The sequence below is a fragment of the Rattus norvegicus genome, chromosome 4, assembly GCF_036323735.1.
Source record: "Rattus norvegicus strain BN/NHsdMcwi chromosome 4, GRCr8, whole genome shotgun sequence".
NCBI classification, from domain to species: domain Eukaryota; kingdom Metazoa; phylum Chordata; class Mammalia; order Rodentia; family Muridae; genus Rattus; species Rattus norvegicus.
The window spans coordinates 122,382,878-122,396,849 of record NC_086022.1 but is presented as its reverse complement, the minus strand read 5'-3'; the positions used below and the strand labels follow the sequence as shown (position 1 = coordinate 122,396,849).

Here is a 13,972-nt window from a genome sequence, read left to right as displayed (position 1 = left end):
GAGAAAAAAAGAGGAGGCGGGTCAATGGGTTGTGGGGTTTTCCCAGTGATAAACCGACTATCTGTGGTTGAGGTCATGAAAGAGGGAGGAGGTAAGATGTAGGAAAGATGTAGGAAACTCCAGTTGCCTCTTTGCAGATGGGACAGCAAGGTATCAGAGCTATGGGCAGAGTTAGGAAGTAAGAGGTAGAAACCACGGGGCTATAAGTCATCTGTTTGTTCAGGGGGCCACAGAGCTTACTGATTCTGATGTGGCCAAGAAAATGAGTTAGTCACTTTGCAGAGCACACAGAGCTGGCATGCGTCGTTGTTTGATGGCTCTCTCTCTGTCTCTGGCCATTCCTTTTGGTCAGTTCTGAAGAGCTGTCACTGGGAGACAGGGCTTCCTCCTCTGTGCTATGTTGCCTGAGACAATATCCTCTTCCCGTGCCTCTCCTTCTCCAGCCTGTGGAGGGCAACCAAGTAGAGAGTGTTTTTGTTTCCCTGTCATAAAGATTGATATGCCTTCCCATTTATGATTTTCTTTCTGATCCAACACCTGCAGCTCTCCCTCAGAATGCACAAGTTGGTTAAATTAAAGCTTCAGTCCTGTGAATGGGCCATATATGTCATAAAAGATTTCCTTGCTCTGCCTTTTGTTAGCAAAATTCATCAATCTGATAAAATCGACACATTGAGATAAGTGTTGCATAAGAATTCAGACTTCGTTATTCCTAACGGAAGTGGATATGAGACTGTACAAAGGAAGATAAAAATTATATCTTCTTTTTAGTGAGTTATTGATCTCCCTGCCGTTTGATTTACTTGTCAAAAAGGGGCGAACACATTTTTGGAGACTTGCATGAACCCCAAAAGCATCAGCTCACTTACTTCATGGACGGGGCCTTGAGGAGTCCAAGGGCACTTTCGAAATACTTTCAGCTCTGACCAATCACAGGGAGGGGAGAGTGTCCCTTGTTTTCAAGTTATCTTTCTTATTTTAATGTATTGGCTGGTGGCCAAATTATGAACTTTACCATACTGAAAGAGGAAATTGTCCTCAGAGAGGTATCCAAGCTTTCCCTCTCTTCCCATACCCAGAGGCCCAGCAGCAGAGGGCAGGGCTCTTGCTTGTGGTGGAGTTCTGGGGGCCCTGTGCCCAGGCTGGGTTTGAAGAGCTCTGCTACATCATTTTCAGTGGTCATTCCCTTCCGTTTGCTGTCCTTGTTAACTAAATGTGACGAACAAAAATGTGGAAAGGTGGACCCCAGCATGGTCAAAACCTGGAAAATGTTTAAGACAAAACATTTTTCTCTACTTGAAGTTTCAATTTTAATAGAAGATGTTGAAAATAAAGCAAATTAATTAAAGGGCAGGGCTACCTAATGATTTTTTTAAATAGTCCCTGCTGACATTTGGGCTTATGATCTCCTGTCTTTTTAGATGTATAGCATTGCTCCCACACTTATTGATCCCAGTACTTTGGAGGCTGAGGCAGGGGGATTTAGAGTTTGAGTTCAGCTGGGATGACAGGTATGTGACACCTACACTTGTCCAAGTCCTTTTGTTTTGTTGTTGTTTTGGGTTTCTGAGTTGTGGTAGAATACACTGGACTACATTTTAGCATCTGTAGGTGAGTAACCCAGTGGCTCGATGCAGTCAGCATGTGTGTGCCCACCTAGACCTGTCCATCATCCTTGTCAGCTACTCCCAGGCAAGAATGCCCCTCCTAACCCCGTGCACACTCTTCTCTGCTCTCTGTTGTGATGATTTGCCTGAGCTGACCTGTAGTCCTGTATGGATTTCATAGAGCATTTAAGTTTTGTCTGTGTTAAGCTGATTCAGGATACTGTTGCCAAAGGCTTGTGCTATGCGTTCATCTCCATCTCCCCACCTTTCCCCTGCCATTGATGGGCCGCAGGCTACTCTTAGCTGTTGGAATGATGAACTGCTGTGAACTCTGGTTTCAGTCCTTCTGGAGCTATGTACCCAGGCATCTAGGAGTTGGAGCAGGCTTGTTTGGAGTCCGTAACTATCTTCTGAGTCATTGCTGAGCTGCCCCCATAATAGCTGTCCCATTCACATTCCCAGCAGCCATATATGAGGGCTCCAAGGTGTCCATAGTCTCTCAACATTTGCTGTTTTCCTTGAGGTAGCATCTCACTGTGCACCCTAAGCCTACCTGCAACCTACAGCAAAACTCTCGCCCCAGTCTCTCACTTAAGTGCTGAGATTATAGGTTTAGACCTCGCCACCTGGCTGTTAGCATTTCTTCCCTAGCCACCTTTACCTTGTAAGAAGTCACCTAACTGCAGTTAGAGTTTGCATTTCTTTTTTTTTTTTTTTTTTTTTTTTTTGTTCTTTTTTTTTTCGGAGCTGGGGACTGAACCCAGGGCCTTGTGCTTCTTAGGCAAGCGCTCTACCACTGAGCTAAATCCCCAACCCCAGAGTTTGCATTTCTATTGTGGCTGGTGCTGAGCATGTTGTTGGTCGCCTCTGGATTTTTGTAGAGAAATAGCTGATTATATTCTTTGTTAAGCTTTAAAATGAGTTGTTTTTCATTGTTGAATTGTAGGTTTGCACATTAATCTCTTATCTGAGATATGATTTGAAAATATTTTCTCCCATTTTATAGGCTTTTTACTTTCTTTAATATACACAAGTTCTGAGTCCTGATGAAATCTTATTGCTGCTGTCGTCTGGTTTTGGAGTTAAAGCTGTGGGACCATTGTCAAATCCTATGGTATGAATGTGTTTCCTGGTGTCATCTTCTAGCTGTGGTTTTAGCTCTTATGTCTGCGTTGTTGATCCATCTGAGTATCTTTTGCGGGCTGTGAGGTACGAGTGAGCTTTCTTCATTTACATGTAGCTTTTCCAGCACCATTTATTGAAACAATATTCTTTCCTTTTATCATTGCTAAAAAATTAACCCACCATCTAGGCTTAGCCCTTGGCTTCCTGCTCTTGTATTAGCTACTTCTGTGGCTGTGATAAAACACCAGGACCAAGGCAGCTTATAGAAGAAGAGTTTATTTTTTGGCTTACTACTCCAGAGGGACAAGAAGAGTCCATCATGGCAGAGGCATGGCAGCAGAGGCAGGAAGTTGAGAACTCATGTCCTCAGATGCACAAGCTGGAAGCAGAGAACGTGAGCAGAAGAGCACAGAGCATTCATTCCCAAAGCCAACCCCAGTGGGTGCTTCCTCCAGCACAGCTGCACTGTCCAGGCCTTGCCAAACTGTGCCACCAACCAGGACCAATGAGGCAAAATATCTAAGCCTATGTGGAAATTCTCACCCAATGCACTGAAAACGTATTCCAGTCATTTATATTCCTTTTATGGGAGTTCCTCACCACTTTGACAGCTAGCTTCCAGGTGGGTTTCAGAGTCAGGAAAAAGAGTCCTCATACCTCTGACCCTTTTGAAACTGTTCTGGCTGGCTGGACTTGTACAATCTGTACGGATTTGAGGATCTGCTTGTCCCTATCTCCGAAGAGGTTGCTTAAGTTTTGATAGGGATCTGAAGGCAACTTTGGCACATTTGATACCTAAAACAATATTCTCTCCCAACCCACAAACACTGAACATCTCCCCATCTTCTAGATCAGTGGTTCTCAATCTGTGGGTTGCAGCCCCTTGGGGGGGGGGGGACCGAATGACCCTTTGATAGGGGTCATATATCAGGTATCATGCATATCAGATATTTACATTATGATTCATAACAATAGCAAAATTGCAGTTCTGAAGTAACAACAAAATGATTTTATGGTCGGGGTCAGCACACCATGAGGAACTGCATTGAAGAGTCACAGCTCTAGGAAGGTTGATCTTTGCTCTACATCTTTGATTTCTTTCCTCAATGTTTCATAGCTTTCATTGTTCAGGTTCCTCCTGTAGCTGGATTTATCTCCATTTAATTTTGCAGATACTTTTAGTTTCACTTTGGATTGTTTATCTCTAAAATATGAAAATAACTAATTTTTATGTGTTAATGTTATATGAATTCATTTTCTTTAAAATAATCATTGTAATTATGCCTTTTTTTTTTGTTCGTTTGTTTTTCAAGACAGGGTTTCTCTGTGTAACCCCAGTTGTCCTGGAACTCACTCTATAGAGTAGGCTGGCCTGAGACTCACAGAGATCTGCCTGCCTCTGCTTTCTGAGTGATGAGGTTAAAGGCATGGGCCACCACAGCTGGCCCTCATGTTCCATTCTGGTTTTAGTTTGCAGGTGACTATTGAGGTAACTGACAGTAAGCATGTGGACTTACACATCTGTGACTTTAGCATGCATGTTTTGTCTCTTCACCTCTTGGCATTTTAACCTTCCCTTTTGCTTTTCGGGAGTGTTGATGTCTGAGGACCTTGCTAACCCTTTGCCCATCACACGCCCATCACACTTGCTACAAACAAGGCTGTAGCATTTGTTCCAACCATTTTAGTTACTTTTGTTTCAGCATCTCAACTTTCTAATTTTCATGTAGTCAAACTCTTTGATTGTTTTTCTTTGTGATTTCTTTATCTCTGAAAGCATTTAAAATTACTCTTGCATAAACATTTATCAATGTTAACAGAAATCAGAATAGAAGATAAAAATGTACTCACAATCTCTCCAATGCAGCAAATTAAAATGCTTCCTCAGAGGATCCCTGTCAATCTCTCCCACATGGACATAATTGGAGGCACTTGTTATCATCACATTGACACTGCTCAGTGTTCTGGGTTTTTCTGTTTATTTTTTCACTAAGTGTTATCATCTGACAGCACCCTTGATGCATCTTTCTTGCAGATTCCTAGTTCTTTCTTCTCTTAAATACTTTATATTTCTTTCTTTTACGGCCAGCTTAGAGCCCTGCGTTCCCCAGGCTCCCCCGATCTTTACACCCTCCCTAGAGTTGGCCTTACTATCAGTCTCCAGGGATTTGTTTGTGACTTTATGGACTCTGTGGGCCTGCCTCATACTGATGCTGTGGCCAATTGCCACATGCCCTTGGGAAATACTTCCTCCCTGAGGTGCTGTTCCTCTGTGAATTGGGAGCTGGTGAGTTCAGCTTCACAGTCTTTCTAGGAGAAGTGTTGGCAGCCTTCATATAGCAGGTCCTTAGCAGGGAAAACTGTGATGGGGAAGTGTGGCACTACGCCAGGGTTCCCACACACAGGTCATTAAGTTAGCTGGCTCACACAGATACCCAGGAGGGCAGTTTTGCAACTTGCTTGACTGCTGAGAAAACAAGACTTGATAAATGAAAGCCATTTCAGAAGTCTACTATCCCAAACTTAAAATCTAGATTTCTTTTTTACATGGCTTATAAATTCATATATATGTAATATGTGGTGTATATGTGTTATTGTTATCTAGGACTGTATGTTTGTGGAAGTCAGCCTGGGTGCACAGTTGATGCGTCTGTGTCAGTGAGCACTATGATATAGCTGTGTGGGTAGACTGGAGGAGATGGGAGTGGTTAGGAGATGCTCTTCAATGCTCCTGGTGTCAGCCATGACTTCATTACAGGGCTGAGGGCTACCATCTGGTTAGAGCCCTTCTTCTAGAACCTCACAGCAGCCTAGAGATTCCTGGACAGCTCTCCTCTTTGTGCCAAGAGCCAGGGTGGCTCATATGCAGCAGGCCAAGAAAACAGTACAACTGTCTCAGTCTGATGAAAATGGTCAGGCACCCACAGTGTGTTGCCCAGAAGGGTCTGGATAAAAACCACTGAATTTCCAGATACTTTATGATAAATCCTTGGAGCCCTCTGCATGATATACACATCACACACACACACACACACACACACACACACACACACACACACACAGAGAGAGAGAGAGAGAGAGAGAGAGAGAGAGAGAGAGAGAGAACATGAGAGCACACTAGGCCCTAGACCTGAAGCTGGAAGCAGAGTCAGAGTGGGTTTGCTGCTGGGTTCCAGTTCCAGGGTTCTGGCACCTACAACACAGTTTCCTTACCCTGTTTCCTATGTAGAAAGTGCCAGACTCAGGCTCTTGAAGGACTGATGGTACTCTAGACCTCTGGCAGCCCTGCCCAGTCCCTAACTTCTCTGTTGTAGGAACCCAACTCCTAGGTATTGGGATTCTTTGCTGAGCATGTGCCTAGTTCTGTGTACAGAGCAGGGTTGAAGTCTTTACTTTTTTTTTTCTTTTTTGATTTTATGCCTTAGGGAGAGGCTTGCAGGTGCATGAGCCTAAGAAGGCAGGGACTTTTCTTGAGGACATGAAGGACATATATAGGAATAGGCTTTGGTGATGTGCCAAGAAGCAGAAATCAGAAGAAAGCATCTATTTCTGTTAGTGTCACACAGAGGTAGAAACCTTGGCAAAGGCTCTAGCCCCTGGCTTGTCCATGGCTCCAGGAATCCTTGGGTTTAGTTGTGTGTCATTTGTACAGCCTGGCACAAGTGGGATTTCATTAGAACCTCACTTAAGTTAAGGAAGGAGACTGTTATAAGAAAACCAGGTGGAAGGAGGGGGAGGATAAAGGGGGGGGGAGGAGACAGGGGAGAAGTACAGAGGGCCAGGAAATTGAACAGAGGCGTGTAGCCAGGGCGGGAGGAGGGAGGGAGGGAGGGTGGGAATGAAGAACCAGAGATAGCCACTAGAAAGTCCCAGATGCCGGGGAAGTGAGAGGTTCCCAGGACCCAGTGGGGCTGACATTAGCTGAAATACACAACACAGAGAAAATAGAACCTGTGGAGACCATATCCAGGGGATAGGCACAGCCTTTGTTTGAGGGATGGGACCACCCAACCATCTCAACAATTTTAACCCAGAATTGTTCCTGTCTAAAGAAAATACAGGGACCGAGAGTGGAGTAGAGACTGAAGGAAAGGCCACCCAGAGACTGCTCCACCTGGGGATCCATCCCACATACAGACACCAAACGCAGACAGTATTGCTGATGCCACGAAGTGCTTGCTCACAGGAGCCTGATATAGCAGTTCCCCAGAGGTTCTGCCAGAGCCTGACTAATACAGATGTGGATGCTCTCAGCCAACCATTGGACTGAGCCACAGGGATGCCAATGGAAGAGTTAGGGGAAGGACTGAAGGAGCTGAAGGAGATTGCAACCCTATAGGAAGAACACCAATATCAACTAACTGGACTCTCCCTCCCCACCAGGGCTCCTAGGAACTAAACCACCAAACCTTTGCCAAGGTTTCTACCTCTGTGTGACACTAACAGAAATAGATGCTTTCTTCTGAGCCTTGCTTCCTGACATCACCAAAGCCTAGTCCTATGGTGCAACCCATGGCTCCAGCTGCAGATGTAGCAGAGGGTGGCCAGAGGACGTTTTCTTAAAGAGAAGCAAAATCTAGGCTGTAGGAAGGCCTGCAGAGGTTCTGAGAAGAAGTCAGCAGATAAGGTTGAGCGAGGAGCAGACTTGGTCAAAGGAACTTCAGAAGGCTCAAGATGGGTAGTAGGGTCTACTGGTGCTGAGTTCTTCCCAAAGCTATTCCCTTCAGTGACCTCTTCTTGGGCCCCTACCAGGGTAGTGGGGGTAATGGCAATGGCCCAGGGTCCTGAGAAAGGAAAAGGCCGGTGACTTGGAGTGCGTGACTCACACTGTAGTGCAGGCAGATTGACGTGGCACAGCTGACACGGGTGTTGGAGAACATTAACTTGGTTATCTCTAAATCTTTCTTACCTGTTTCAAGAAAATGTCTCAGCTCCGTCCTGTCATGTCTTTACAGCACCCCCAAGTTTAACCAGATTCCATGCCTTCAGTGGGAAACAGTATCTAGCTAGACTCTAATAGCTTTGTTTTGTTTTTCTTGTGTTTATTTTTGTAGCTTCAGTAGTAGAAGTTTTTTTCCCCCCAGAGACTGGGCTGCCATTAGTTAATTCAAAAAAATCCGTTAGAGCAGAGGATAATTTTAAAAATGACACTTCATACCTTAAGCATAATATTTTCACTGAAAACACTTGTATTCGTGTTCACTTAATAGAATCAGTGTCAAAGTGGCAGAAGAGTAAGCACATTCATACACTCCAGAGCCTCTTCCTCCTCTGTGGGTGCTTTTCTGGCATCTGTCCCGCCTGTCTAGGGTGTCTTTGCGGTGTGAGCACATCTGTATTTGGAATTTGGGGCATCTCCTCTTCATGGTCTGATTTTCAAATATGTATGTTTCCTGCTTTGTGTGTAACTTCAGCTTTCCACAAATGGTCACTCCCATTGTTTGGATTACTTGGATGAAGTGCTGTGTGGGTAGGGTATGGGGGAGAGGACAGGTCTTCATGGTTCACCTAGGTACCAAGAACTATTACGGATAGGGACTTTCCACCCCCTCTGTCATGACCCCACAAGGTGGATGTTGCTTCTTGAGACCACTTTGATGGAAGAAATTCTTAAAACTTCAGTAGCTTGTTCTAGGTCACACAGCTAGTGAATGATGGGAAGTGTTTCAGAGCCAGCTCTGTGTAAAGTGCCCAACCTATGTTCTGTGGCTAGATTAAGAAGAGTAACAAGGGGCTGGGGATTTAGCTCAGTGGTAGAGCGCTTACCTAGGAAGCGCAAGGCCCTGGGTTCGGTCCCCAGCTCCGAAAAAAAGAACCAAAAAAAAAAAAAAAAGAAGAGTTACAAAGCCTTATCTAGTATGTGAAGTGCTCAAACCAATAGAATCATTATATGATAATTGTTGGGAACTTGGTTACTCTTTTTATTTTGGAACGGCTAATGTAATTTTCTGATTGTATCATGAGAAAAGTCTCATTTTGTGTTAACAAATTTCAACATATATAAATAATTTTAAGTTACAAACTATATGTTGTTAAATACAAGTAAATGTCTTAATAGGAATCATTAATAAAGTTTTGAGTCAGAATTTTAAAAGCCAGTTACATGATAGGTGTAATTGTAATATCTAATATTCTGGCCATTTTCTGTTATGTTTAAATTACAACAGAAACATCTGCATATCCATGTTCATGCAACAATATTTACAATTACTTGAGTTATGGGATCAGTCTAGGTATCTGTCAACAGAAGAATAGATAAAACAGGTGTGGCTATATATGCCCAGTGGAGTTTTGTTCAGCCATAGTGAAATTATGTCATTTGCAGGGAAATGGATGCAACCAGAGATCATCAAATTTAGTCAGACTCAAAAATGCATGGCATGCACTTTCCTCTCATTTGTAGACCCTAGATATAATTTAGACCATAAGACCATAGTGGATATGTGAGACGGAAGTAGACATGGAGCTATATGTAACAGAAAAAGAGAGAGTGGTGGGTAAGTGTGTCCAGTCACGTGGCACTCATGAACGGAAGGTCTGTGGATCCTATCGCTATGCACCTTAGTTAGCCCTCCCTTTCAATTTGATACACTTAGAGTCATCTGAGAGGAGAAGAGAAACCTCTAAGTTGAGGAATTGTCTAGATTAGATTAGGTTGCTTGGTGAGCTTGTTTGTGAGTAATTGGCTTGATTTATCTTTGTGTTTTAAATTATGTAGGATTGTGCTCATGAATAGAAGACATTAGATTCCCCTGGAGTTGAAGTTACCCCCAGCTGTGTTCTGCTTCATAGAGGTGTTAAGAGTTGAACTCTGGTTCTTTGTAAGAGCAATGCTTACTGGTAATTGCTAGGCTGTTCCCACAGCCTTTAGGTTGATTATTGTAGGAGGGCCCAACCCACTGTGGGCGGTGCTATCCCTAGGTAGATGGCCCTTAAGTGTATCAGAAAGCTTGCTAAGCATGAGCCTAGGAGCAAAAATGAGCCAGCAAGTAGCATTTCTTCGTGGTATCTGCTTCTACTTACTGCTTTGAGTTCCTGCCTAATGTCTATCAGTGAAGGTCTCTGGTCTGGAAGTGAATGGCAGATAAACCTTTTATCCTCTTATGTTGCTTTCTGTTAGATTATTTTAACACAGCAACAAAAAGGAAACTGGAACACTGTAAAATAAATATACACGGTTACAATTTTATTAAAAAACAAGAACAAAGTATAGATATCAATTGCTGAATCCTTAATGACCATCAGAGACAGAGGCAAGAACCATGATTGTTCTAGAATCTTGAGTTCATTTCGTAGATAATATAGAACTCACGTGATGTGCACAGTACCTGATTAGATGTTTTCATTGAAGTAATTTTATCAGGGATTCTACTGTCATCTTAATGAGGAACGGAAGCGCAAGGATAAAGGGACACTGCAGTCATGGGCAGGAAATTTAGGAGCCAGGAAGTACTTAGAGCTCAGTGTTCTGGTCTTAGAAGCCTCACTGCAGAGCCTTGTGCTGACTCTGATTGTCCTTACAAGGTCAGTAATCCCTCAGTTTTGCCATCACTTGTCCTTCAAAACCAGACTAGCTGGTGGAACCCAGTGACACTCTGGTAGCCTTTGCCACATACAGAACCATGAGACCTATGTCTGTTACCTTCTCCCTCCTCAGGGAGATCCGTGAGCTCTCAGCTGCTGGTGCTGAGGTCATGGACTCTATTGTCTGAAGTCAAACCCAATTAAACCCTTTCCTTTAAAAGTTGCCATGATCGTGGTGTTCTGTCCCAGTGCTGAGGAGTAACTAAGGCACACGTGTTCGTTTCCTCTTCTCATTCTTGTGGGCACATGTAGTAGAAATTCTTGGCTGCATGGTACTTCTGCGTTCTTTTTAATTTTCTGAAGCATATTTGTTGGTTAGATGTATGATTTGTGTTGACAGGCTTCCTGCACTTTAAATATGACATCCTCCTGGTCTTCATGGCTGATACCAGCTCCACGCTGATACTATTGCTCTCACATGTGAGATGGTTTCTTCCCAAGCTGGGGGAATGTCCTCATCACTAGCCAAGGCTGTCATCTGCCTACTTGTAGATTTTGAGTTAATGGTTGGAGTTTGTTCAGCTTCTTAAATGTGAAGGTTAATATTTTCATCAGATTTGGGAAGGGACAGACCATGATTTTGTCATCCATGATGCTCCCATTCATTCTCCTTGCTTCACAAACCACCATTGTACTTAAGCTGCTATGCCTGAGACACAGCTTTGCCACTGCAACTGTGTTCTCTCCTTCCTTTTCCCCAGATGGACAGATCTCAGTTGTCAGCTCTCTATTCTGCATGCTCAGACCCACTACTGACCTCGACTGGAGTTTTCATTTCAGTTCTTGCATTTCCAAACTATGGATTTTTTTTTAATGTCTGACTTTTGTGTTGGCTTTCATAGGATGATTTAAACAAGCATTTATTTACCCCAGATAGGGAACTGATGACAGACCAAAGTCCCCCATAGCACATTGCTGAATTTATTAGGGCTATATAACTCCAAGAGCATGGGCAACCTTAAGGAGGCTGAATCACTGAACTCCCACACCCCATGAATGACCTGCTGACAGCTGGGAGCCTGGAGCTCTCTGTGGCTTGCAGACTGCCCCACGGCTTTGGATCTCTTTCTTCAGCAAGCATAAAGCTTACTTAAACCTAGGGGAAGGAGGACCCTGTGAATCTGATTTCAGAGACTTCCTGACACCCATTATTCCTTCCTAAATCTTTTTTTAAAAGATTTATTTATTATATATAAGTACACTGTAGACTTCAGACACCAGAAGAGGGCATCAGATCTCATTACAGATGGTTGTGAGCCACCATGTGGTTGCTGGGATTTGAACTCAGGACCTCTGGAAGAGCAGTCAGTGCTCTTAACCACTGAGCCATCTCTCCAGCCCTCCTTCCTAAATCTTAAGGAATCTGTCTACCTTTAGAACTTCCCAAGTCTTAATGAGTTTCACAGAAGAATACGTGTTTCAATTTGGAGGAAATTGTCACAGTATATCTGTGTGTGTGTGTGTGTGTGTGTGTGTGTGTGTGTGTGTGTGTGTGTGTGTGTGTTGAGACAGAGTCTCTATGTAGCCCTAGCTATTCTGAAGCTCTCTCCATAGCCTAGGCTGGCCTCAAACCTATAAAGATCTTCACCAACTGTTAGACTTTCTCATTTGGTGAAAGATTGCCATCTTACTCTGGAGTTGTTTAAACTCAGTTCATCTATTTGAACACACTGGGAAAAAAACTGCTATCAGGTCTGGGAGAGCTTCCTAGGGACAGTTTCTATTAGTTCTTTCTTATATGTGGGCTCCTCTCTTGCTTCTTTGCAATTGTGAGGGGTAATGTTGGTTGTCAGCTTGATGGATTGATAAGTGCTTAGAAAGTTAATATAACACATTTCTGGGTATGTCTCTGATGGTGTTTTCAGAGAGGATGAACTAAGAGGTAAGACCCCTCTGAATGTTGGCAGCCATACTGTAGGTGAGGTTCCAAATGGAATAAGAGGAGAAGAAAGCATGGGCATTCTGTCTCTGTGCTACTGGCTATCATGAGGTGAGGGGTTCTGCTCCACCATGCCCCTCCCCTTTGTAATAGACTCTGGAACACCAAACCAGAATAAGTCTTTTCTTTATTAAGTTGTTTGGCCCGGTATTATATCATAGCAACACACACACACACACACACACACACACACACACACACACACACACACCCCACATAACCACATAACTGAACAAATTCTGAACTATGTGACTGTATAATAAATTTGTTTTGTTTTGATTTTTTTGAAACAGTTTCTCTGTGAAGTCCTGAGAGTCCTAGAAATCTCTCTGTACTAAGTTCACCTCGAACTCAGAGATCTGCCTGCCTCTTCCTTCTGAGTGCTGGGATTAAAGGCTTGCACCATGGTCTTTGTGCCTGGCTGTATAATAAAGTTTTGGTGAATCCTAGACATTTATAATAACATAATGAAGTAGTACTGGAAGACACATAGACCTTCACTATACTTTGTTATAGTTTGATGACTTTTCTGAGCGGATTGTGGAAAGTCTGTATTCTTTGTCTTGGGGATCCTGAAGTCTCCACTCAGTTAGTTAATGATCACTAGTGATAGGACAGAGGTTTCCCTAGATGTATGGGTGTAGGATGCTCCTTGATGAGAGTTTCTATATGCCTGTGGGGTCAGAGTTCCAGCAGAGTTAACATCTGTGCCTTAGCACTCTATTTACATAGAACCTTGAAGTCAGAGCTGAGAGCCCAGGTTCTTCTAGGTCTCTCCTGAACATTCAAGTCCTGTGCCTGTGGTAACCTCAGTTCTCAGGATATGTGAGAGCTTTTCTAAGCCAGCTATGAGCATCTGATTCTTTAACTCTTTCTGCTAAGCTTTTTAATCATTTCATTGTTTGCTTAAACAGTTACCTTTCACCTCATTGTGCTGCTGACTACTTCTCTTTATTTTCAACAGATGCCCTCAGGGAAAGGGCTTTTGCAATGAGAAAATGAGCTGGTCTTTGTCCTAACCTGGGTTTCTGTCTACCATCACTATAAGAACTTAGTTGGGAAGATAGCAAAGGGAAATTAGAAACTCCATTTTCCATTCAGGAGTAAAACCTTAAACGGGAAAGGGAAAATTCAAATAAGAAGCAGAAACTCAGGGGCCTTCAGCAGCAGCAGGATGCCAATCAAAAGGCTGTCGCTGTCATAACTCCATTTACTCAGCAGGCTATGGGGTGCAGCCCAGAGAACTCTCTGAGAGCCTCAGATGCCAATTGCTCTGTTTTTTCAGAGCAGGTCTGCAGAAAGCAGATCACCCACAGCAGCAACAGGAGGGCCATGTCTCCTGTCTCTGGCATGGTATGGAAGACTGGAGTCACAGGTTTCTGGAGCAGCAGGTCTTGGAGGCTGGAGACAGCAGCAGGAACAAATGTCTACAAATGGAGCATGGAGTCTTGCAGGCTGAGTCAGGAATGAGTCTCCTTGCCTGAGACAGAAGCCCTCATGTAGTGAGTCTCAACAGAGTCTGTCTCTGGCAAGCAAGGCAGTCTTCCTTCTCCAAAGACTACAACATCTGGGAGCTGGCCTACTGGCCAGAGCCAATGTGAACGAAGTCATCATTCTCTTCTGACAAGTCTCTTTCTCCAGAACTTATTGGCTCAGATATGTATATAATGTCAGCTGTGGCCTGATTGACTGAGCTGAGTATGTGTACATGCAAAGA

General features: G+C 43.6%; 1 protein-coding gene across 3 annotated transcripts in view; it reads left to right on the top strand.

Moving 5' to 3' along the window:
- Eefsec (eukaryotic elongation factor, selenocysteine-tRNA-specific) overlaps positions 1 to 13,972 on the top strand; it is a 196,143-nt gene that overhangs the window by 76,200 nt on the left and 105,971 nt on the right. The window lies entirely within an intron of this gene.